Raw genomic sequence first — 26,975 nt, 5'->3', positions numbered from 1 at the left:
ACACACATATATATATATATATATATATATATATATACATTCTGTGTATAGACATAGACATAGATATATGAAAAGAAATATTTCACATTCAAGGATGATTACTTTATATGTTTTAGTTCTAGGATATTAATGATTACGTTCATAGTGGTGCATGAATAAATTATTAATGCCCATATTTTATTGCACATTTATGACAAACATTTAATAACAAAATTCATACTAGTAGTAGAAACAATAATAGGCCAGGCTTTTTTTAAGTGAATTGTAGTGATGAGATTTTTCAGGTTGGTTTATGTATAAAAAATGTATCATTTTGTATTAGCAGTATATTAATGTATATTGTCAGACTGCTGTGCACTGTCATTTAAAAGATTTTTTAATGTTATATTTTGAAATACAAATACTAAAAAGGAAGGTGTTTCAGTCAAAACTGAGAGATTGTTGTCTATAACTGTTCTTTAACTGATTAATTCTACATATTCACAATATGTAAACTTGAAATCATGTCTATAGAACCTTTCATTATACCTTGATAAGATGCAAACAAAGATGGTTTGTTTAAAAAAACAGAGAAAATTGTAAACTTAGCTAGCAAGGTTAAAGGACCGACTAAAAATGATAAAGTGAAAATTAGATTTTAACATTCTGCAGGATATAAGACTTTACTGTATTGTAACATTATAATGAATGATAATACCTTCACGATTATTACTTAGGAGGATTACTTTTGGGTGCATGTTGTCTTCAAAGCTGATTGATAATGAAGAAATTTGAAGTATGCAATATTTAAAGTACAGGTTACTGGGATGTTCCATATCTCAATTTTAGGGCTAATCTTTTGCTGACTGATTTTCGTTTGGGTAAGTGATGTCCCATTTGCACCTTCAGTGTGTGCAAGCTTCTAGTTTTAATGGCACCTTTGCTCACCACTAATTATATAAAATTACAGGATAGGTAATTCTTCCAAAAAAGGGAGTAAGGTCATAGCTTTCTGATGAGAAGATATAAGTTTTGCTGCCATCAAATTATTCTTGTTATTATAGTGTAATCCACATTGGGTAGACTTCCAGGCTTAGTGGCCTGCGCTGAAATGAATGAAGTCTTTATGTAAATATTGGCTCCCTAATAATTTTTATACCATCTATTTGACCCATTTCAGCATCTGGAGAATTCCTACATATTATTATTATACAAATCCTGTTACCCCCAGCCCCTTGAATGACCATGTGGACAGCCACAGCTACCCATGGCATTTTTAAGACAAAGGGGGTAAACAGAAGTAGGTTTCCATGTCTTCCGTCCATTTAACACATGCATGCACTCACACCTACAGGCAATTTACAGCCCTGAAAGGAGACAGACATGATATGTTTAGATATTTCCAAAGATATATTCGATAGTTTGAAAATTATGCTGTCAGATATGGATAATCTCTCTCTCTCTCTATCTCCCTCTTTCTCTCTCTCTCTATATATACATATATATATATATATATATATATATATATATATATATATATATATATGGATTCCCTTCACAAGCTCAATTCAAAACTTTAAACTGCAAATGGTTGAGACCATAAGACTGAGATTTTGAAACTCTGAATGTTTTGAATGTAGATCACTGTACAGCATGGACTGGGAACTTTAAAATTTTCCTCACTTTAGTGCAATCTTGGAGTTGTTATATTTATTTAGCAGGGTGTGTTGGGGGTGCGGGGGGGGGGCTTACCCCCCCTGCAAAAACATGGATTTTTTTTTATAAAAAATGTTGAAGTTTCAAAAATTCAATCTTATGGTCTTGACCATTTGCCGTTCGAAGTTTTGAAAGCTTGTGAAATAGATCCATATACATATATATCTGCATATGTGTGTGTGTGTGTGTGTGTGTGTGTGTGTGTGTGTGTGTGTGTGTGTGTGTGTGTGTGTGTGTGTGTGTGCGTGTGTATGTGTATAGACATAGATTTATATTGATTAAGTTATTTGTAGGTTTACTCTCACAATACTGAAAGTCACAATCCTGAGACAATAACATCAAAAGATCAAAATTTTAAGGACAACACTATCAAACTCCTAGACTTGCTCACCATCAGGATTCATGTTAGCATTTGTTCTTAGGTCCACACCCTTGCAAGATCTATGTTAACCCTTGTTTGCAGGCTATCACCCTGTAGGACCCATATTAGCACTTGTTTATAGATTCACAGTGGTAAAAGGATTCTGCATTTGAATGTGTGTGTGGGAGTTTCTTATCATACCTCTCAATGTCACTGCTCAGGAATTCTGGGCAAAGGCAAAATAACATGAAATAAATGGCTGATGTGGACAAGTTTTAAGCATTATTCAAATTCACTTAAAAAGTTAGTAGAACAACAGGGTTTGCATCAACACGCATTTTCCTGAACAATAAGAAGTAAGGCGCTCTAACATCTCATATTATTGATTGACTATAATCCTCAGTGATTTACTAGAAGATTTTAAATTTTATGAGGAGCAGAAGGAGTATATGAGGCAACAGAGGGCACTGCTGCTGAAATGTGGATTTATTACTAACTGAAAAAAAAACAAGGGATTCAAAGACATACAAATAAGCTGATAATGGGGTCTTCATCCTTGCAGATAAATCTGACTCTGAATTGCATTTTCAGAGATAGCGTAAATTGACCTACTTACAGCAGGCCATTTATACAACCATGACTGTTTTTCTTTGAATCCCAGCCAATGTCAGTAGGTCTTGGGTAAACATTTTCTCTATTGTATATTGTCTTATTATGATATATTATATCTCTTTTCTGGCAATTTCTTTATAATCTCTCTTGTTTTCTGGTAAATTAGTATAAGAAGCATATTGTTTTAAAAACTGTGGTAAGAGTACACACCTGTACTGCTTCCATGAAGGGAATCAGCTGCAATCCTGCTCTTATATTAGAAAAACATATTGCACATTTAAGTCATAGGAAGGGCAAATGGTTATATTAATAAGCAGCTTGGATTACAATCATCCCAGTTATAGCAGAATTTGTTTATTTAACAAATGGATCAGGCTGCAAATTTCTTTTCAGTTGAGTAAAATAATTACTTTCAACACAGTGGTAGTGTGGGAATGCTGTATTTATTTGCAAAGCAGTATACACATGTCTTAAGACATGAATATGTGCAAAGGCCTCCAAAACAAAAATCTGATATCAATTAAAATAAGAAAAAGGTAGTAGTAAACCAGCCTGCAATATCCTCAATATATAAACAACACCAAAAGTTCAGTTAAATCTCGTCACCACAATGCATATTATAATTTATATTAGTTTACTATTTACATATAATAAATATGTCACACATGAGTAAAAAGCATTTCATCAACATAAATAATTTAATGGAAACATTGGCATTGCAGAAGCAATACATAGTGCAACACCTGTGTTTCATTAAAAAACAATTATTTATTGAATGTTTCCTTTGGAATTAAGATAGAGGGGCTTCCTAGAAGGCAAAGGAGGCAAGAATATTTGCAGAGAACATGAGGAAAGGAAACTATTATGTTACTGTCAGGCAAAGCCAGAAGTTCCACACCCTACTAGAATGAATAACAGACATCGTACTTAATTCTGCCTGTGCAAGCCTAATCCTAAAAAAAAAACAAAAAAACAATGCAGTTGCACCTTAGCTGCTATGAATAAATGGAGCAAGGGGGTCTTGACTGCAGCACAGAAAGCAGGAAAGCTACTTAGAGAGTGAAGAAAGAAAGGTAGCGGCTGAGGGAGGCAGAGAAGAAGAGCTCAAGTACGCACACAATGGCAAAATCACAACAGAAAAGTGTAGAATGATCTGTAGATGGAAAAAGGATGGGTGGCAGGGGAGAAATTAAGAGTGATATTTTACTTGCTTGAGATTCAGCTACTCACAACTCAGTTACTCACAGTTTAACATAGATACACAAGAGTATGCCTCCAACCATAATTTTCTTGATTCTGACTTTGCACAACCTTGGACACAGTCTTTTGTAGTCAGGAGTGTGGGACCAGAGTCACCATTTTGCAGGGTGTGATGTCTCCCCCTGCAAAAAACAATACAGTGTCTCAAACAATCTGCAACAAAATGGTGAAACTTAAGCAGTTATTGTTCAGGTTATTAAACAAAGGAAGAGTGTGAAGAAAGGCTGACGACAGACCAATGAAAGGGGTTCAGAGACATTAACCAAAAGGAAATCAAGAAGAAATTTAAAGAACTGGGCACAGAATCTACCTGCCTCACAATGGAAAGGTAGTTCGGTAGGAAAGACACCTTTAGGAAAGAAAATAACTATTGATATGGATATTGTACAGAAGCTGTATTAGTAGAAGTACAAAGAGGCCTTCTTACTTTAATACAGAACAGCTATTAAAAGTGTGGACAGCCACGGTGATGGTACCACAAAAGGAATGGGTTAGTGGTTCATACCACTGTTGTGTGGTCTGTGATGTACACCAATGTACCTAGTGTATGCAGACTGTATGTAATATACATAGATACTACAAAACTAACCAAATAGCAGAATATGTGTTCTGAACACAGCATGCTGTTGTGGTTGTATATGTCAAGCTTTTGACATGACAGAACACTTTCACTGAGACAGATATATGCTGGTTATACAAGTCAGAAGGCATTAGTAGCTTTGCTGACAAAGGTTTTGACACCCTAAAGATCATTAAGGAGCATGCAGTCAGGTCTGAATACATAATAGGTTTGAGACTAACAATCAGTTCTGAATACATAAGTTTGAGACTTATTTGTTAAATCTTTTGGAACTTCTATCATTCCAAACTACAGTGATTTTGGACTTAGTTTATATAATTAGCAGGGTGTAAGAGATGCAGGAGAAAAATGTTAACCAACCCACCTCCCCCAGCAGAATACTTTTAAAAGTTTAATAGAATGTTTTGATAATCATGATTTTACTTTAAATTTGATCTTTGATGATAACATTTTAGACTGCTGCTGTTGTGTGTATCAGAGTTATGTCAGGCAGCCATGTATATCATACTCTGACTGAAGAGGAAACATGCACATATCAACAGCCAGCCCTGCTGACTGCATTGGGTGCTGGTTTGTACTCAGAGTTATGACTGTGGGTCACTTAGTACAGGATCCTTGCAGGAGACACAAGTTATAGACATATTTTTATCTATGCAATTGCTGATAATATGGACAAGGATCAGAGTGCACTAGTATTGCTAACTAACCATGTCAGTGCTGGCTAGCTATAAATGCTAGCTTTTACAATCCCACATCCATACCCTACTTGCCAGTAGACTCTGTAGGATAACCAAAAAAATTGCAGCTGCCCACAAGTTATGCAAATTATCCCAGGCCATATCATGGAGTGGAGGACATCATTCTCCTGATAATCTATGTCCTCACCGCCCACAGAAAAGCACATAGAAACCCATGATGCAGTCTTGTTGCCATGTTGCCATGTTGGAATGTAAAAGGGGTTTGTGTGGCATAGCTGCAACATGTAAGCCTACTGGCAGTTAGACTGATTATTGCAGTTACAGACATCCTCATTATTATATGCATTTTTCTACTTATGGTATCGGCCCAGAAATATGCCTTATCTGGGCAAGGCACATAGCCTGCCCACAGTACATACTATCTCAGTTATAATTTGACTCTCAATGCCCTAGTGGTTTGTGCTAAACAAAGAAATATCTGCTGTTCTGTCATCTGGTGTGCTGCACAGAGACAGGGGTTCATTTGAATGCCTCAATCTATCTGTTCAAATTATAATTTAATTTTGTATCGAAGTGTGTGTGTGCATGTGTGTTTGTGTGTGTGTGTGTGTGTGTGTGTGTGTGTGTGTGTGTGTGTGTGTGTGTGTGTGTGTGTGTGTGTGTGTGTGTGTTTGTGTCAGTGTGTGTGTATGTGTTTGATGGTTCCTAGATCCAATAAAAGTTGCAACAGAGTGTCTCAAAACTCAGGGATACATTGTTGCCACTGTGGCAAACTACATGGGTATGCAGCACACGGGAATCAGCAATGGCCACTCAAGGGCCAGGGTATTCCATTAGATTATATCTGCAAGTATGCATACAGTGCATTTCTATGTATGTGTGTTATGTCTGTATGTATGTATGTATGCATTTATATTGCATTATGTCCATACATATGCAGAATTTGATAAGGAAATGCTATATGGATTTTTTTTCAGTGATGTGCACTGAGGCTCTGCTTTTGCGTTTATGGCCACATTAAATACCATGGATACTACAACCTTATCTGGACCCTCCCCCCTCCTCTTTCTCAGAGGCTTTGCTATGGTCAATAGCAAACTGCTTCTGATTAGTACTGCATGTGTTCATCATGTAAGTGTCTTTTGAATGAGCACCACATGATATACACTCTAATAAACTGTCACACATATGTTCTGTGCTAACATCTTTCATTCGAGGCACTGTCACATACTGAACAGTCAACACTACTACAGCAGTACTGTCATTGAATATCAAGCATACATTTGCATCACTTATCTTGATGCACCAGTCACACCCACTGAATTTCAACAAATGCATGATTGATTCAGCTGTTAAAGTAAATGCTAAAACATCAGCCTTAAAATAATGTGCCTTATTCTCTGCATAATAAACAACCACTCTGATGTTCACTAGGAAAACATCATCTCTAACTGAAGTCCTTGAATGACTGCAAGTGTTTTAACAGATCCAAACTGGCCATGTTACATCATTCAGAACTGGCAAATATATGTTGTTAGGAACAATTAAATTGGCAGAATGTGTATTCCATGTTATGATTATTTTAAACATAGTAGTCTGCAAAGTATTGATTATATGTAATGGGATCCCTACTTTCATGGAGCACTTGTTTTTTAAGCAGTTCATGAGTTCATGTTTAATAAATGCAAAGTTTTGTTAAATAATGTTACAAGTTGACTGTTGTTTAGCTGGCTAGATTAGTTTGATCACTATTGTACAACTGACTTGTTAGTGTATATATATATATATATATATATATATATATATATATATGTATATATATATATATATATATATATGGTTCCCTATCAGAAGCCTGAAACACTATAAGCTTGAAAATCAAAATCCTGAAACCAAAAGCCTGAAAACTCAAAATCCTGAAAACCCAAAATCCTGAAAGTCAAAATCCTGAAAACACAAATAATGCTAATATGCCAATACAAAGACACTAATATCTACCGACTGACCTTGACCCTAACCCTAAGGTTCGTCACTATCGCACACTCACCTGACCCGCGCCCTAACCCTAACTCACTTAAACCGCCCCTAACCCTAATTGTTGTCACTATTGCATACATGAAGGTAGGTAGGTAACCCTACGCGAAAGCGCTTACTACGTTTCCATGGATTAAACATTTCTTTATGCTTTGGATATGTTGTGAGTGATTTTGCTCGAACTGCTTCTTGATTTGCTGCATACTGGACCTTGCTGACTTTGTGAGCAATTTTCTAGAGTTCTCTTGACTTGTTGCATACTGAACGTGGTTAGACTACCGTATACTGCTGTTATATTGCATACATGCCTAACCTGCGCCCTAACCCTAACTCACTTAAACCGCCCCTAACCCTAACATAAAACCAACCACACACTTACCTGAACCCAACGCATGACCTAACACCACAGGGCTAACAATAGCAAAGCCACAATGATGTCAGTATGTCTATTTTGTGTTTTCAGGATTTTGAGTTTCAGGATTTTGGGTTTTCAGGATTTTGAGTTTCAGGATTTTGGGTTTTCAGGATTTTGAGTTTTCAGGCTTTTGGTTTCAGGATTTTGATTTTCAAGCTTATAGTGTTTCAGGCTTCTGATAGGGAACCATATATATATATATATATATATATATATATATATATATATACATATATATATATATATATATATATACATATATATATATATATATTATATATTTAGGTCCGTATCAAATGATAGAAAACTCATTTGATGGAAAATCATTTGGCTGAAACTAAAACATAGAAAGCTCAAAACACTGAAAACTCATTTGACTGAAACTCAAAACACTGAAAATGCTATATGCCCTTTTCCCCACGGTAGTGCAATCCTGGAGTTAGTATATATATAGTTAGGGGTGTGTGTGGGGGCGCAGCCCCCCACAATGGGGGTGGGGGGGTGTAGCCCTCCACATACTTCATACATTTTAAACCCTATACATGGATACTTATAACTACAATGAATAACTATTTGGAGAAAACAATATTTACATAAACTATGTGATGGGGCTACACCCCCCACCTCCCATTGTGGGGGGGTGCCCCCCACCCCCACCCAAACTATATATATTAACTCCAGGATTGCACTACCGTGGGGAAAAGGGCATATAGCATTTTCAGTGTTTTGAGTTTCAGTCAAATGAGTTTTCAGTGTTTTGAGCTTTCTATGTTTTGGTTTCAGCCAAATGATTTTCCATCAAATGAGTTTTCTATCATTGATAGGGACACACACACACACACACACACACACACACACACATATATATATATATATATATATATATATATATATATATATATATATATATATATAAAAGTAAGGAAATAAGATATATGCAGGGAGTGAAGCTCCCAACAAGAATGTCTTCTCTGTACACTGACTTTTCTTATTGTTCTGCAGTGCCATAAAACTGGATTCATAAATGATTATTGCCATTGTCTGTATTCTGGCTGGGATTACTGTGTAGAACAAGGTGCATGTCTTTGTTCCAACTTGACTGGTTATTTTACATAATTTTTAGCTGAACTATGCAGTGAGTCAGCATATATCCACAGGCACTGATTTAAGCTGTTGTTTGGAATGAGGAAGATAATGCTGGTTTTTCCCTTAATTATTTCTTTATCTGCCTGATGTAATACACTATGAAGTGGTGATGGTGTGTTTTAGTTTGGGGCAGTGCTTTGTACTCTGTAGCCGCTTGTCTTCCGAGCAAACTAGTTTGAAGTAAAGAGAGGGCTGAATACAGGAGTATTACAGGGGAGGAATGAATGAGAAATAGGAAAGGAAGATTGTATGGAATTTATCAAGACTTACAGCGGAGAGAAAATGGGCAAATTGTCAGACTTGCTGAAGACATGGCATACAGTGGATGGGGATAGTTAGAGGACTGTGATTTGGAGAGACATAGGATTGGCATGTGGAAAACTTGATACGATGGCGCCAGTATGGGACTTACAGATGTTTCAAAACTCCATTTAAAAGTAGGAGTAAAATATGTTGATAGTTGTTAGAGAATGTAGAGGAGAAGTCTAGTAATGTAGATGTGTGGTTGGAAATGACAATTTTAAAATGATCTGGAGTAAGAAGAAAAGAATAGAGTAGAGTGACTGGTTGTGCATATCATAAAGCTGTGTACATTTGTAACTGAGAGTCACCTAGGACTGATTAACACTGATGGACTGCTAGAACATCTTTGCTTTTTGCTTGGCCTTTTGAGGTAAAGTGGGCATTGCTAAAGCTTGGAAGTAGACAGGCAGCTAGTTTTGTTTCTCTGCAAGAATTTGTTTTTCTGTTTGTTTGTTTATACATACATTTGTTGACTGGGTAAGTGCACTAGTCCAGTATGCTAAGCAAAGATAGGGATAAGTACATACATGCAATGTCTGTGTGCGCGCGTGTGTGTGTGTGTGTGTGTGTGTGTGTGTGTGTGTGTGTGTGTGTGTGTGTGTGTGTGTGTGTCTGTGTGTGTGTGTGTGTGTGTGTGTGTGTGTGTGTGTGTGTGTGTGTGTGTGTGTGTGTGTGTGTGTGTCTGTCTGTTTGTCTGTATGATGGGGGAATAACAGTATTTTATGACTGCCTAGCTTTCTTTGCAGTAGTTGTGTTTATGACCAATAAAATACATTATTACAAATCCAGAAAATAAATATTTACTTTAAAGTACACACAATTGCAACAAGAAAAATGGATATACAGTATGACTAGTGAAACAGTAAATGAGACATGGCTCCCCTAAAAGACAGTCAGAACAAGTCTCTGAGACAACAATGCTATCATCATGTGTGCATATGGTCTCATTGAATGTATCACAGGAATATGTCTCTGCATGTTGATCTCATTATGCAATTTGATTAACAGAGTAGAAGAACTTCCTTCTATAGTCAAAATGTCAAATTCATCCGGTTATGTATCCTATATTTATTGCTAAAAACATGCACGTTAAAAACTAAGAACGTCATTATTTATTTTATTTTATTTTATTTATGTTTGGCTGACTGACTTGTGACCTGTCATCAGGAGTGCCCTGAGGAGGTATGATACTAACAGGCGAAACTTAATCATGAAAGTAAAGAAGTTCCCCTAGTTTGAATTATAGGTAGGGGAAGTATCCAAGGTGGAGGGCTAAATAGAATCTTGCAGTACAAACCCAGAGGTATGATTATAAAAAGAGTGAGAATGGGTGAAAATAATGACTACAGAAAGATGTTTTTCCAGATAACACAGGAATTCAATAAATGCCTCAAAGAAAGAAATGATTTTAGGCACGTTCTGGAAAAGTAGCTCTGAATGATGATCAGTGTTCTTCCCTGGGTTCTGACTATATTTTGTTACCTTTGGAAATCCTGCAGTGGACAGCAGTAGCTGCATGACCATGCAAGTGAGACCTATCTTGGAATAACAAAGGAGCAGTATGAGGACACAGAAAGGAGACCACAGCCACTATAAAACCATCACATAGACACAGAGTGTATGCAGTGGCTGTAAGTTCAGAAAACAAAGGCATGAAAGAGAGATAATGAATCACCATTTGTAAAGAAAATGATAATTGATGGGATTATTAGTTATTATTGGTTAAAACAATATTACTTTTGCTCATTAAATTTAGCCTTTTAGAGTTCCTTTTCTATAAATCCATTGTATAGTTCACTTGGGAGTGGAAGCGTATGATGATATTAAATTTAAAACCTTTGAGATTGCTGCAAAATTTGTAAGATTGCTGATAAACAATATCAAAGGTGAAGGTTCCCAGGAAATAATTTTGTTTATTTATTTGTTGTGTCTAGCTACCCTGTGATGTGAACCTTGGCTCTAGAATTCATACCTCTCAACTGTACAGATTTATGCAGAATGTCCATATATTTGCCTCATACTTTTGGTATGGTCTTCATAACATTTTGGTTTTCTTGTAAATCACTGGCAAAGCATTGAAAACTGAAGTCAGAAAATAATGGCAGGCATTTGAATTTTAGGCTTCATTCCTTTCAGAAAATGCATGTGTATGCAAAACCTGTTATTCTATCAACTTTCTATGTTTGTAAAAGCAATATTTAAAAATTGTCCCTATTTTTGGGCTTTGTTCTGTCATTATTCATGGCTTTGTCCAGGTTTCTTGTTCTAAGAGGATGACAGGTTTGCTCTAGATGATTGTCACCACTAAAGTGACACCTGGACCCCATGTGCAAAACTGGGACAAAGGGGTTGTGGATGGATGGATGGAGGATGGATGGCTAGATGGATGGATGGATGAATGGTGAGGAACAGTGATCCAATAGGACCTTTTGCCAACTTTGTCTAACAGTACCAGTGACAAAGGAATACTAGGTTGTAGGATGAAGCCTGCTGTCAGCTCATCACCTTAATCCTCTGCATTAACAGACAGTATCCATTATTCATGTTCACATAAAGTTTACTTTACATGAATATGTAAATTAATGTGTAAAATACATTTACTTGGCATTTTACCATAGGTTCATAGGTTCATAGGCATAGACTAGGCTAATGGCCCTGGAGCCTTTACAAGCCTAGCCCATAGAAGTGTCCTGGCATCGTGCCACGTGTCCTTAGTTCTGAGTGCCTCTGTGAGTAAAGCCACTGGAGTGATCCCTGGGGTGAATTTTCTATTTCCATCCACTCATCAAGATTTCTCTTGAAGAGGGCCAGTGAGGTGCTCTGCTTGACATGTATGGGAAGCCTATTCCATATCATGGGCAGTCTCTGGGTTATGAACCTGTCCCTCCAGCTTGTTCTGTTGATTGTTATAATGAGGTTGAAGTCTCTGGAGTGTGTGGTGTGGAGGGATTGGGATTTCTTCAGATGTAGCATTTCTAACAGAGCTGGGTCAGACATGGCTTTGTAAGTCAAGCAGAGATCGCCTCAAAGTAGGCGATATGAGACAGAAAATACATGGAGGTTTTGTAGTCTGTCCATGTAGGACAAATGTTTAAGGAGTAGGATCCTCTTTGTGAGGTACGTTTGTGCCCTCTCCAGTTGTTGCAGATGTTTAGTGACGTACATGTCAAATGGGGAATTGTACTCAATGACTGGCCTAATGAGGGAAGAGTAGATGGAGACAATGAAGTCTTTCTTCCTCGATGTAAAACCCTTAGTAATGAGATGTGCCACATAGAAGGACTTTCTGACCACAGTGGCAATGTCGTGGTCGAAGGAAAGGTTGCTGTCAACCTGTGTTCCCACATTTCTTATAATGCCTTCAGTGTTCAGTGGGCTCCCATTGATGTGGTAATTAGTGGGAACTGAGTTTTTACCAAAGGAGATGATGACACATATTTTGGCATTAAGCTTAAGGCCATGGTTTTGACACCAGTCATTGGTCTCACTGAGGCCTTTCTGTGGGATGTCTGCATCACTTGGGGAGTTAATAATGGCTCCCAGCTTGCATTCATCTGCAAACTTGGTCAGACAGAGTCCCTTTGTGTTGGCCTGGACTTCTGAGAAGTAGATGCAGAACAGGAGAGGACCCAGGACCGATCCCTCTGGGACTCCACTCGTGACTGGTCGGCAGTCTGACTTGGAGTCTACTACTTTCAAACTGTGTGTTCTATCTGTGAGCCAGTTTGCAACCCACCTAGTGATATAGGGGTTGATATCTACTTTTATGAGTTTATCAATAATTCCTGAGTGAGGAATGGTATTAAAGGTCTTGGCCAGCTCGAGGTAGGCTGTATGCACTGCCTTACCTTTACCCACAGCCCTGGTAACTGACTCAAAGAAGTCAACCAGGTTGAGCAGGCATGATCTCCCTTTCACAAAGCCAAATTGGTTGGGGTCTAGAGTTTGGAGATCTCCTATAACTAATCAGGTCCATGATGATGTGCTTATATAATTCTGTAATGTAGAAATATGCTGCTTATATTCAGTATTGCTGACAGCACAAGTAATTTCCATATTTAATATGAAAATTGTCTCACTAATATACATTTCACAGTTTGGCTAGTTTTTTGTTAACATAACTGCTTTTTTATCAGACTAACCGTGAGCTCAGTCATTTCTTTAAGCTATAAAAATCAGTGTAGACTGTTATAATAATTTGAAATAAAAAAGTTGTGAACTCACACTATGACTATTCACTGCACCATAGGAGGAGTTTACAGGATAGAGCTTCCTGTTTAGTATATTTGAGCAGAGAAATAACAGTAAGTGTTCCTACTTTATATATTAATTTTAATTAAATGTATGTTTATCTGATGTCATACTATATGTCTACAACTACTTATTTACTTCTAGAGATATGTTCCTTACTAGATGAGCAAACAGAGTGCAGTGTGAGGTGGCAGAAAAGTATGCAAACAGATAACAGTATGATCTGTTGTTGAATGCTGGTTCAAATGTACCAATGTACCAATATATATATATATATATATATATATATATATATATATATATACACATACACACACACATATAGTAGCTCATAAAATGCAAAAGAACAATTAATAGCAGTATTGTTATATTTCTTTATAATAAAGTTGCATCATAACTCAGTTACTGCAGCACAACCTAAAGTCAATGCATTAAAGAGAGATATATACAGTATAGATTAAAAACAGTGTAATGCACATATGCAGGTACATGCCATGAGTTATGCCTCATCTTGAAGCTGCAGTAAAAAAAATCTTGAAGAGTCAACATCTATCTTACCTCATGCCTCTTTTCTTTGTTATTCTTTTTTATTTGGTTTTAAAACAATAAATAAATAAATTATAAAGCAAACAAATAACTATTTACATAGGTCCATAGCTGATCAATACATCAAAGTTATACATCAACAACAATTAGTATATTTTAAGTTTAAGCAGTGGCAGCTGGTGACTTCAAACCAAAGGGGGGCTGCAGGAGACAGCTGCATGGGTGGGGCCAATGGGAAGGGTTATGGCCAACTAAAAGGGGTGGGACTATGGTGCAGTGGGATCAATGCTGGACACGCTTACTAATCTACATGAAATAAATGCTCAGTCACTATGGCACATGCTAAATACTCTAAACAGCACACATTGTTACATGTATATACAGGCTGGTTTGAAGACACCTCTGTGGTATGCTGCAAACAGTACTTCATACTCAGTTTCTGCACCTGATGAGAAGCTGTGGTCTGGTCTGGAACACATCAGGTCATACTGGATCCCCCCCCCCCCCATTTTTCATAGAGGCTCAAAAGGGACAGTTTAAAGTTTCCCAAGCAAACACTATTCACGTGATCCCACCTGGTTCCAAATAAGTGCTTGTAGTCTTCTCTTTCAGTTTTTCCCGTTAGGGGTTGCCACAGTGGATAAGTTTCCATTTTTTCCTGTCCTCTGCATCTTGCTCTGTCACACCAACCACCTGCATGTCCTCTCTTACCACATCCATAAACCTTACCTTAGGCCTTCCACTTTTTCTCTTACCTGGCAGCTTCATCCTTAGCATCCTTTTCCCAGTACACCCAGTATCCCTCCTCAGCACATGTCCAAACCATCCTAATCTCGCATCACTGGCATACAAATACTGTGGATGACTTTCAAGATGATATCACTTAATTGGCCCAACATCATCTAATTCTAAAATGGACACATATTCCTTGTTATGCCAGCATTACTGGGACTAGCTTAATATTCAGTGCTAAGCAGTACAGATGGGGTTAAGCATCAATAAAACAGTTTACAATTATCCTTGATGAAGAAGCTGTTTCTTGCAGAACCGAGAAGGCAGTGCAAAAGGAGCAGGCAGAAGACAGGGTATATAAAACTAGAGAGCCTCACAAAGAGGATCCTAGGCCTTAAACACTTGTCCTATATGGACAGACTCAAAAAACTCCAACTATTCTCTGTCTCCTATTGCCTACTTACAGTATAACATGGTCAGTTATACATTGCTTTCCATTGAACAGTTTTAAGATTCCAACCTAACTCCGCCATGTACCCTGTCCATGGTTTGTTTAGCATTTGTATTTCTCTCCAAGACATGAGTAAGCTGCAGCAACATATAGTAGAAAATATATGGAAATGTATTTATCGCATTTGATTACTGGGAAAATCTGACTGAGGAATAAAACTCCTTTTCAGTGAGGCCCGGGGAGAAAAGATCCAAGATACATATATATACACACATAACATACATACAGTATACTGAGATAACTTCTATGCTAAGGTAAAAGGAGTAAAATAAAATCCACATTGCCATACATACTTACAATGCACATGTATGCTTTCACACTGCAGTCTGCAGTACACAGAGTTTCATTCTGTATGTTTGTATGTATACCTAGCCCAGTTACACCTGCTGTGTATTTCAAGCTGCATTAGCCAGCATAAAACATCTCTCAGGCTTGTGCACATTTATTTAAGGTTACTTAGATGAGCAGATTTTAGCCTAGGTCAGATTCAACAATATACATCTTGCAGCATACCTCTTAGAGCAAGAAATCTGGACAAAACCATATAAAAATGGGGCAAAGGACCAAAAATAGGGATCATTTTTAAATATTGCTCTTCTTACAAACTTAGAATGTTGATAGAATAACAGGTTTTACATTAACATGAATTTTCTGAAGGGTATATGAAACTCCAATTTCTGTCATTACTTTCTAACTTCAGTCTTTAATGATTTCTCTTATGTCACTTAACAGTCATGTACATTTTGCTTTCCAACTTCCACCAGTATCCCTCATTAACAGTGGCGACAAGTACTGACTGAGGTTTCATTTTGGAGATAAACTCTTGGCTAGGCTTGTAAGGGCCTCAGGGGCATTAGCCTAGCAACCTCCTATGACCCTATTTAACACACCCCCAAATTAGAGAAAAAACCTTACAAGAGCATCTGACAGCACAGTTAAATATTCAACATGCCATTCAGTAATCATTTATGACAATACATTAAACACAGTAAAATGCTGAGCTTGGTGTTGATCAGCTGGTTAGATTTATGAAAAAAAAACAGTGGTATAACAAAAAAAAAACAAGCTAAAACAAACATTAGACATAAGAACTGCTGATACAGATTGTGCAGATGCCTGCAGGAGAACAGCATCAGAGATTTCTAAATTCAGTGGTCATCATCAGTATCAAGACAATCTCCATGTGCCTGTCTTGGGCAAGATTAATGACATCTCAATCTCAGAAACCATCACCCTACTGAAAAATGACGACAAAATGTTTTCAACTCACTCTGCATGTGGGAACCAATGATGAGAAAAATGCCAAGAAAGAGACATAGAATGAAATTTTGTAACTGAGAAAGAATGTAGAAATTCTATCAGTATGGCAGGTTCAACTTCAGACATTTTGCATGGTCCACTTTGTCACACAGGGAGAACTAAAACATCAGCTACTGAGCTACATTTAAAACATACAGAAACAAAAGTCACAGACACAAATTATGAATTTATTTTATAAAGATATGCTGGTTGATTTTTTTTTTTTTTTTTGCTAAACTTCTCCTAAGTATTAGTATTGTATTTTTCTTTGCCCTGCCCTGTGACTTGTGCCATTGCTGAAAAGAGCCCAAGAAACACCAGTACACTGTCTTCTTAATAAACTACATTAATTAATTAGCATCTGGGAAAGAACCCTTTTGCTGTCATTTGTTATTCACTTGCCCTGGGACATCCCCAATGTCAACTAAATTCTTTGTGCAGATGTAATGCTAATAAATGCTACTAGTTTCCGTAAACCTAAACTACTATAAAAATATCTTTAGAATATAATAGCTGGTTTACTAACAGAAATTTACAACTCTTCAAACAAAACTACTGTTCTCACGTGTGGTACTACCCAACGACCCCTCTAACAAATCCTAGAAGAAATCCTTTACATTTACTAATTTCAAAGCCAAACATAACATGGGATGGCCTCTTATCAAGTCATACATACATAGAACAAGCTAGCTAGCTACACATCAAATTAAAATTTAAAAATATTCTCTATACCTCATCTCAAACATAAGGCTCTGACTCTCAAAATCTAGTTTACAAAAAAACTGGTGCTGTTTTACCGGGTCCACAAGAGAATGGTTCAACTTCAAGTAAATTAACCCTTTGCAACTACAAAAAGCGACACTTTTCTTCTAATACTGTAATACATTACATCAAGGAATCCAGTAGCTGTTATGGTTGCTTGCTATTAAGTTATTTATCATAATTGATAATTTAAATTTATGAAAAAGTTGTTGAGCTATCAAGTACTTACACACTAGTAGACACTACACAGTCAGTATTAAATAAATGTTGAATTCAGTAGTTTTGCAAAGACACACTTACCTCAAAAAAATGAATAAGTGTTTGGAATTTGACTTGAGACTGTCCGACCATATCCAACCATCACGAGTAAAGGCTTTTTTTTTTAAGTAGCTGGCTGGCTGCTAGGGAAGGACTTGGGAATCCAGGCAGAATCTTTTATCTTTCCTCCAGTCCGTTGCAAGCAAGCATCCAAAAAGTCAAATAGAGACAGATTTTGATTTAGAAGATCGTATGATGATTCATTTAAATAAATAAGCAATAGGCAGCACTAGTCTAGTACCCACGTACCGTAGCGACTACAGAAGTACATTACCAAAGCAAAGTTCAAAGTACCTGTCATGTCTAAGTTGCACTACCTGTGAAATACTGATTGTTTCTCACTCTCTTTTTCAGAAAGAGCGAGAACCAATCAGCACTCATTCTGCCATTCACATCACATACGTACCTGCGGACGTGGCAGTCTGCCCCCCTTCCACTTTACTGTATGGTTACCACATAGACTTCTGTGCATCACACACTGATACAGAACTCTTGATAGTCCAGACTGCCTTTACAGCAGTCTGAGACAGTCCAGCAGGCAGCAGCTTCAGAGAAAATAAAAAAAAAAAAAACCTGGAACTTGCTGAGCAATGAGCATGCGCAGTTTGAGTTCCGGGACTTTGCAAGTCAGTCGGACTTGTTTTTATAGCAAGTTGCACAGTTTTTTTATTTTAAAAAATATTTTATTTTTAAAGTTGTGTCTTTTCTTTTTCTTCACACAGCTGGGGGGGGCTGCAGTCCAGCAGTCTGATGCCATGAGCCGCCACTGAGTTTATGTCAAGAATGTGTAATATCAGAAGTTCTCATCTTTATAGTATGCAATTCACTACTGCAAACAATGTTTGCCATTTGTTTACTGGGATAGTCCACTGGGCCCTTAAAAGTACATTTTCAGTGGAGGCTCAGGGAGAAAAGCTCCATAAAAACATGAACATATGACAGATTTTAACATATGAAAAGTTTCACAAAAAATATGCGCACAAGTAAATAATTAACAATTAGTCAAAGTAAAACAGAAATTGTCCATTGAGTACAATTAAATTCAAAACTAAATTATAGAATAATTAAGAAAAAGTGAAAAAGGCTAAAATTACATAAAAGATTCTGTCACAAGTGTAGTTAGATTATCTCCAGTTTGTAGATAGTAGAATTTGTAATATGGCTATATTCACGAAGTAAAGGCAGTCAGGTTTTAAAAGGTGGAGGCTTAGTACATTTCTAGATAGAAGAGAGGTATTCTTCTCGTAAAGAAGTTTTAAATGAAGCATGGCTCTGATTGGTTCCAATTTGTAATGGAAGGACATTCTAGGCTCTGGCTACAGAACAAGAGTAAAGAAAATGGCCAGCATGTAGGTCAGGCTTGTGAACTTGCAAAAGGAGTTGTTTTTCGGATCTAAGGGACCTTTTGGGAAGATATTATGGAAATAATGAACTAAGAGCAGGACAGTCTGAAGGTTTGTAAATTATTTTATGTGCAGTAGTTAATTGCAGGTAGGCGATATTATGGAAATTCAAGCCAGTTCAGCGAGTGTAGAGCTGTGCAGTGGTGAGTAGGATGTCTGGTATTTGCTGTGATCCTGGCAATTTTGTTATAGCAGGTTTCAAGCTTTGTTTTTAGAGAAGATAACAGCTTAGTAAGCAAGGGGGCTCCACAGGCAAGAGAGAGAAGTAGATAAGTGGTAGCAAGGACTTGTTTAGTGGATGGGTTAGGGAAGTGTTGTGTCTGTAAAGAATGCTTAGCTTTTGGTGTGTTTGGTTTATGTTATACCATATTTGCAGGTCAGATTTTAAATGTTCATCTTTTATTATTCACAGTAGTTTAGTGTGAGTAACAACTTTGATTATTGTGTTGCTCTGAGAAAGTATAGTGAACTGGGTTTTGTTTATGGAAGTATTTTTCTGGAGGGTAAACAGAATAAGTTTGGTTTTGTTTGGATTAAGAGTCAGATGATTATTGTTTAACCTTGTCTCTATGGATATAAAAGCCAGTTGAGTGATTTGTTGATGATCAGATGTGGAATCAGCAGAACATATAATAGTAGAGTCATCAGCATATTGTATGGGAGATCCCTGACATAATGAAGACTGGAGACTATTAATAAAGATGCTGAATAGGAGGGTTCTTAATATAGAGCCTCAGTGAACCCTGGTAGAGGTGTGAAGATATGGTGATAGGGCATTTTGCCATTTAACTGCCTGTTGTCTATCTGATAGGTAACTTGAAAACCAGTTAAGGGGGGTGGACCAATTTTTGAGACTTGATTTAAAGTAGAGAGTGAAAGACTTTATCAAAAGCTTTTAATAAGTCAAGAAATAGAGTAGCGGCAATTTTGCTTGAGTCTAAGGCTTTGTTGACTGTGTCTGTTAAGGATATCAAGGCAGTCATAGTACTATGACTTGGTCTGAATCCATGTTGAGTAGGAGATAGGATTTGGTTATTACAGGGAAAGTGTAGAAGTTGTATGTATACACATTTTTCAATGAGCTTAGAGATAGGAAGGACAATGATTATAGGACGGTAGTTGGAGATATCGGTCAAGTTGTTGCCTTTGTGAAGGGGTAGAATAAATGCCTATTTCCAAATTTTTGTGACAATGGATCTATTGATGAATATACTCAAAAGGATAGGCAATGGCTTTGGCTGCTAGTTTTAGACATTCTGTGGGTAGATTATCAGCTGCATTATAGCTAGGTTTTAGTTTGAGAAGCAGTTTTTTTTTATTATAAATAGTTAGAATGGGATTAATCATGAATGTGGGTGTAGGATGGGCTGTAGCTTCATAGGAATGAAGTGAGGATATACAGGAAGGAGAGTGGATGGAAGGGAATAGTCTAGCTAGACCAGTACAGCTTGTGCTGTATTGAAGTTTGGGAAAGTTAGCAGTGATGTTTGCTATAGAACTGATGAAGTGAAAGTTAAAGACTCTCACTATTTGTTGCAGTATTTTGTCAGGATGTGGATATGGGTTGCTTTTTGTGTCTTGGTTTAGGAGTGACATTATGGATGTCCAGAATTATTTGAACTTCTGCTTATGGTTGGATCAAAGTTTTAGATAGTACTCTGTTTTTATCCTTGGTTACTAGTCTTTTTACCTGATTGTAATGCTGTTTGAATCTCAACAGGTCTGAATGTTTTTTTGGTTTTTTTTTGCCAGAGTTTTCAAGTCTTGTCCCTAGTTAGCATTAGATCTTTAGTACCTTTTGTTAGCCATGGGGCATGGTTGATTTTGATCCTTTTTACGTGAGGGGGTGAAAGGCTGTTTAGTATTTGTAAAAATATTGTATTGGAGTTATCTACTGCATTGTCTAGAGGTAGAATTTTTGGAATTCTCCAGTTCATGTTTTCTAGTATATTGATAAATGTCTGTGGTTTGAAGTTAGTCAGATTCCTTACTTGTTTATAATGATGTTGCCTTTGAAAGAAGGGAGCTGTTCAATGAACAAAGACAGGAAGGTGATCACTAAGGGCATTTGGGAGAGTACCAGCTGAGGAGATTTTAGTTGGATCAGTAGCCAGTATCCAATCTAGGGTGGAATCATCCTTATTACTTCTATTAAGTCTAGCTGGAGTGGTGATAAGTTGAATGAATTTAAATAGGTTAATATTTGAGGATGGGAATTTAGAACAGAAGTTTAGCTAGTTAATGTTAATATTACCCAAAATGATAGTTTCATTTTTAATAGTACTAGAGACCCAAAAAAGGATCTCTTTTAGTATAGGCATGTTATTGTCAGGAGGTATATATAGAACTATGATACATAACTTTATTGACTTATTTATTTTTTGGGAAGAAATAAGAATTTCAGCATTAGAGAACTGGCAAGTAGTATTTGTATATGGACTATATTGAAGGTATTAGGGAAAAGAAGTGCAATACCACCCCCTTTTTTGTGAAGCCTATCAGATCTTATCGTATAAAAACCTGGAGGGAGGAATTCAATGTCTTTTACATTGGGTCTTATCAAGGTCTCAACAGCAGCAATGATATCTGGTTGATTAAGAGCTATCCAGGCATAAAAGTCAGTAGTTTTGTTATAAATACTTTGGAGGTTTAGTGTAACAATATGTAAGGATTTACAAAAATTACTGGTATTAGATAGTGAAGACAGCTTAGTGGAAGTGAGTCTCGAATTAGTCTTGGATTAAGGTGGATATCTCCATATAGGGGTATGATAGAAAATTTGGAAGAGTAAAATAATAGTGGTTAGTTTCTCTTTGAACAACAAATGTAAAAAAGAAGACAAGAGTAAAGTTTTTTAACAAAATATAAAGGATAGTGTTTTTGAAGGAAAATTTTTCAATTTGGGAAAGAGTAGTTGATTTATTTGATATAGGCTGAAAGATATGTCTGCATAGTTCTCAGATGGGTTTGATAGGAAGATTGTATCTGATGAGGGTTTAGAGGGAAAGTACAGTTAGTGGGAATTGAGTGTTGTGAGATTTAATAGTAGAATGAAAAACAGGGTGATATGAGAAAGAAGCAATAATTCTGTACTAGAGCGAGACATTAAGGAAAGTATTATATGAAGTAATTCAAGTAAGAAAAATGGCTTGCAGTTGAAGACAGTAAAAGGTTAGAGTACAATGGGGTATTAAAGTGCAATAATCCAGGAAGGAGAGGATGACTGATAAGAGATGAATGGATAAGATTAAGAAGAGTTTAAGAACAGGGTGAGTTAGCAGTAGAGAGATGTTTACTTTTGGATATGAGATGTATGCTGACTAAGTTTCTGCTTCACTTTTGGGAAGTGTCAGGAGGGTGTAGTGGTGAGGCTAATTACAGAAGTTAATATGTGAATGAATGAAGCTGAGTGAGAGTGGTTGGGCAGGTAATGAAAATGACTAGACTGTGATTGGTGTGTTTAGAAAAGTGGGTGGAGTTGTGTGATTTGAGTTTAGGTGTAGTGCAGGTGGGTGGGAACTGGGGGTTGGGTAGGGGTGCAGAGTGAGCTGAGCAAAGCAAGGGCGAAAGGAGCAGGCTGGACTCTGTCTGCAGCTGTCTGCAAAAGCATTCATTAAGCTACTTAAACTAAGTGATATGCTATTACCTGGGATACTTAAGTATTATGCTATTACTTACACTATTGAAACACTAAAGAGCCAGGGAAGGATAGTTCAATTAGTAATAGAGTGATGAATGCAGCAAGAATATGACACTTTTAAGAAGTAAGCTACTTAATCTAAGTATTATGCTATTACCTAGGACACTTAAATAAGCTACTCATCTAAGTGTTATGCTATTACCTAGGCTATTGATCCTGCATATTGGGAGAAAAGTGAAAGAAAGGGGAAATTATGAGGGAAAAGTCCAAAAACACGTGAAGTAAATATTAATGATGCAATTTCTTTCCAAAAGGGGAGATGACTTCATATTCATATACCATATGCATCAGCTATTATTTCAGAATCACATCTCCAGCATTTAATTCTATTTGATTTATACATAATTGTAGTTTTGTTAGGAATGCCAATAGTGCTGTGTAAAAATTTCCAAGTGAAAAATTCCCTTTATAATGAAGATGTCATTTCATCTGTAGATTTTCATATTATTTTCTTGTATTCATCAGAGAAGTCTTCATTATTAATTTTTGAGAAGTAGCTCCAATAGGAATTGTCTAAATATGGAAAATCTAACTTGAGGTTTATACATTTGTGATAAATATGATTAATTTTTCATTGTGCACTGTTACTGACATATATTAATAATTCCAATAATTTGGGGAATGGTTTCTTATCTAAGTTAAATATCTTATTAATCTCTGTGTTCACAAAGTCTCTAAATATTTGAAAAATTAACCAATGTTCAGAATCTTGATTGTATTTGAACCTTAAATTTTCAATAGTATATATATCAGTACCATTTAAGAATTTATGGCAATAAATTAAGTTACTTTGTTGTTTCAGTACTAGCATTTCATTCAAGTTATGAGTTTTTAAGCAGTTATTTGTATATGCAATTGGAAACATAGAAAACGTTAAGTCTTTAGTACAACGGTTAGAATATGTGAACGTTTGAAAGAGGAAATGATTTTATTTGAATAGAGAATTTGAGAAGAGGGTGTAATTCCATATGCACAAAAGTCTTTTATAACCAGTTAAAACTATTAGGAACTAATTGTTATGACTGGTTGTGATATTTTTATTATTTATTAATATTTCTTGATATATATGTTTCCATTTTGAATCATAAGATGAATTTATCCAAAACACTATAACTTTTACAATTGTTGAAGTAGCATATAATTGAATATCAGGGAATCCTATTCCACCATTATCTAACCTTTTTCGTGCCAAAGAAAACTCTTTATTTATTACAATGACAAAAAAAGTAGAATGTTATTTATCTTCTTCACCACTGGTGGAGATAATACTAAAGATTGTAAAAAAATAATATTTTAGGGACAATTACCATCTTAATAAGCATTAATCATTCTTCCATGGTAAAGAAGAATTTGTTCCAAATTGTGACTGAACTTAAAATTTTATCAACAACCTGTCAAAAGTTTGTATAATCTCTTTACTATTAGACACAATGGTTATAATATGATATTTAATTTGATTGCTATTCCAATTCAAGTTAGAATTTTTTGTGTGATTTTTAAAATGTTTTATTACTTAATAATGTACTTGTTTTATTGTGATTAAATCTTAAATTTGAGAGTTCTTCAAACTGACTCATAGAACTAGTTATGTTCTAATGAATTCTCTATGTACCTCTTGTTAGTAAAATATCATCAGCAAAGCATTGAATCTTTAGTTCAAAATCTTCTTTTATTTTGATAGCCTTAATGTTCTTATTTTATCTGGGCAGCTGCGGTGGTGCAGCGGTTAGCATTGCCGCCTCACAGTAAGAGGTTCTCCGGTTCGATCCTCGGCTGGAGTGCCTTCTGTGTGGAGTCTGCATGTCCTCCCTGTGGTCACGTGGGTTTCCTCCGGGTGCTCTGGTTTCCTCCCACATCCCAAAGACATGCTGTAGGTGAATTGGATACTCTAAATTGGCCCTAGGCATGAGTGCGTGTTTGTGTGTGCCTTCTGTAGAACTTGACATCGTAAAACTCCACTGCCACTCATAAGCAGACAGGTGATCCACTGTGGTGACCCCCTAACTGGGAAGAGCCGAAAGAAGAAGAAAAATGTTCTTATTGGATCTAGTGCTATTAGCAAAGAGCTCTACAGCTAATACAAAAAGTAAAGGTGATAATGGACAGCTTTGTTTTGCGCCATTTTGTAGTTTAAAGGAATGAGAAAAAAAATGAACCTATTTTATAATAAGCACAAGAGTTATTGTATTACTTAGAAATTAATGCAATTAGCTCAGATGAGAAATTATACGCTTTAAGTGTTTTAAACATGTACAACCAATTAACAAGGTCAAAAGCTTTATCTACATTGGGACAAATGATAGAATGTTATTTTTTATTTTTATTTGCATAGTCTATTAATATTTGAATTATTTTTATATTATCCTGTACTTGTCTATTTAGAATAAACCCAGTTTGATCATAGTTTATTAGTTTAAGTATAAGTAGATTAGTTCTGTTAGCTAAAATGGACATGAACATCTTATAGTTCACATTTAAAAGTGAAATGGGCCTGTATGATCAGCACATTGTAGGATCCTTATCTTGTTTTAAAATAAGTCATATAAGGAAATATTTCCATGATTGGGGGAGTTTAGCAGTTGTTTTTATTTCTCTGTAGATCTTATCTAAGATTTTAACTACATCATCTGGTAGCATTTTATATAGTTCTAATATAAGGCAATCTAAACCTGGCATCTAATTATTTTTTAACTTTTTTTTTATCTTTTATTTCTGTTAAAGTGAATGGTCTACCATTTTTTTATTTGTTCACTTGTTATTTTATTATTTAGATTTTCCTTTAGAAAAATGTCAACTATATCATCATTATCTAGGTTATTTGTATTACTATTTATATTTTCATAAAATATTAAAAGCCCTCAGGAATACTTTTAATATCTGTTCTTCTTTCTTTTTTATAATTTATGTGTATTATAATTTCTTTGATATGATTTTGTTTATTCATTTTCTTTGATCTAAGAGCAAGTTTATGCATGCTTAAAGGGTTTACTGAATATGCCTGAAGTTTAAGTTTTTCCAGGTTTATTGAAACTTTATGATTTAGAATTTCAACATATTTTGTATTTAAGTTTTTAAGTTCAGACTGACTGATAATGTAATTTGGTTTTAGATTTAACTTTATTATGTCTATTTTGGCCTATAGTGTATTGAATTATTTGTTCCATTCTCTTGTTTTACTAATATACCAGCTTGTAACTCTTCCATTTAAGTAAGACTTCAGTGAATCTCATAGAGCAATGTCAGATACTTCATAATTCATGTTTATTTCAAGGAAATGTTTGATCTCTTTAACATACCAATCTTTAAATCTGTTTATTTTAATAATGTACACTGGTAAGCTCCTGTAATTTATTAAATTGTCCATTTTTTAATATAATATTAAAGATTATAGCATTATGGTCTGATAATGGACCTAAAACCATTGAAACATCTGTGATAAGTGATAACAGATTGTTTGAGACAAAACTTTTATCAATATTTGCTTGTGTTTCGTGTCTATATTAATAATGGGTAAAATGAAGTGAGTTTGTACTCTTAACTCATATATATTTTTAAATTATTAGATTTCAAAATTTGTAAAGTTTTTGGCTGAAGATGTGATTCTCAGCTTTATATCTGCAGTGGAATCATTGTTTGATAAAATACAATTAAAAACGCCAGCCATTATGACTTCACTTTCATGTAATAGGCTATAGTGTCTAAATAATTTTTTTGTATCTTTCGTTCCAACCCCTGGAATCCAATAAGAGTTCATCAATGTATAAAGTTTTCTGTTCCACTCAGTTATAACAATGCTTAACATGCCATTTTTATCAACATAGGTATATTTTACTTTAGGCATTACTGGTAAATTATTCCATAAAATGAGGGTGCCTATTCCTTTAGCTCAAAAGCCAGAACCTGCTAAAGCCAAATAACTCTGTAATGAAAGTTTATTTACATTTTTATTAAGTATATGTGTTTCCTGTAGAAATACTATTTGAGTTTTATGTAATTGCAAGTATTTGAACAGACTCCCCTCTTTGCTGCATTATTCAATCCATTAATATTAATAGATATGCATTTAAAATCAGACATTTATATAAGACAGAAAAAACAGGTATAATGTAATAACATTTATATACAGAACTTATATATTTTATATATAACAATATGAAATCTTCAGCTATGGACAAAACTTTTGAAACAAATAAAAAAGTACTTAATGATAAAACCCTAAAACATTCTACCATCGAATAACATACTCCCAGTTTGTTGAAAAAGACAAACTACCTCTCAAACTCTCGATCAGAATAACAACACTTAGCTCAAGCTTTTGATTCATATTAATGTGTTTCATATTTTTAGCA

The sequence above is a fragment of the Protopterus annectens genome, chromosome 3.part1 (assembly GCF_019279795.1).
Source record: "Protopterus annectens isolate FY-2018-M chromosome 3.part1, PAN1.0, whole genome shotgun sequence".
Taxonomy (NCBI): domain Eukaryota; kingdom Metazoa; phylum Chordata; order Ceratodontiformes; family Protopteridae; genus Protopterus; species Protopterus annectens.
Note: the sequence above shows the minus strand (reverse complement) of the source record.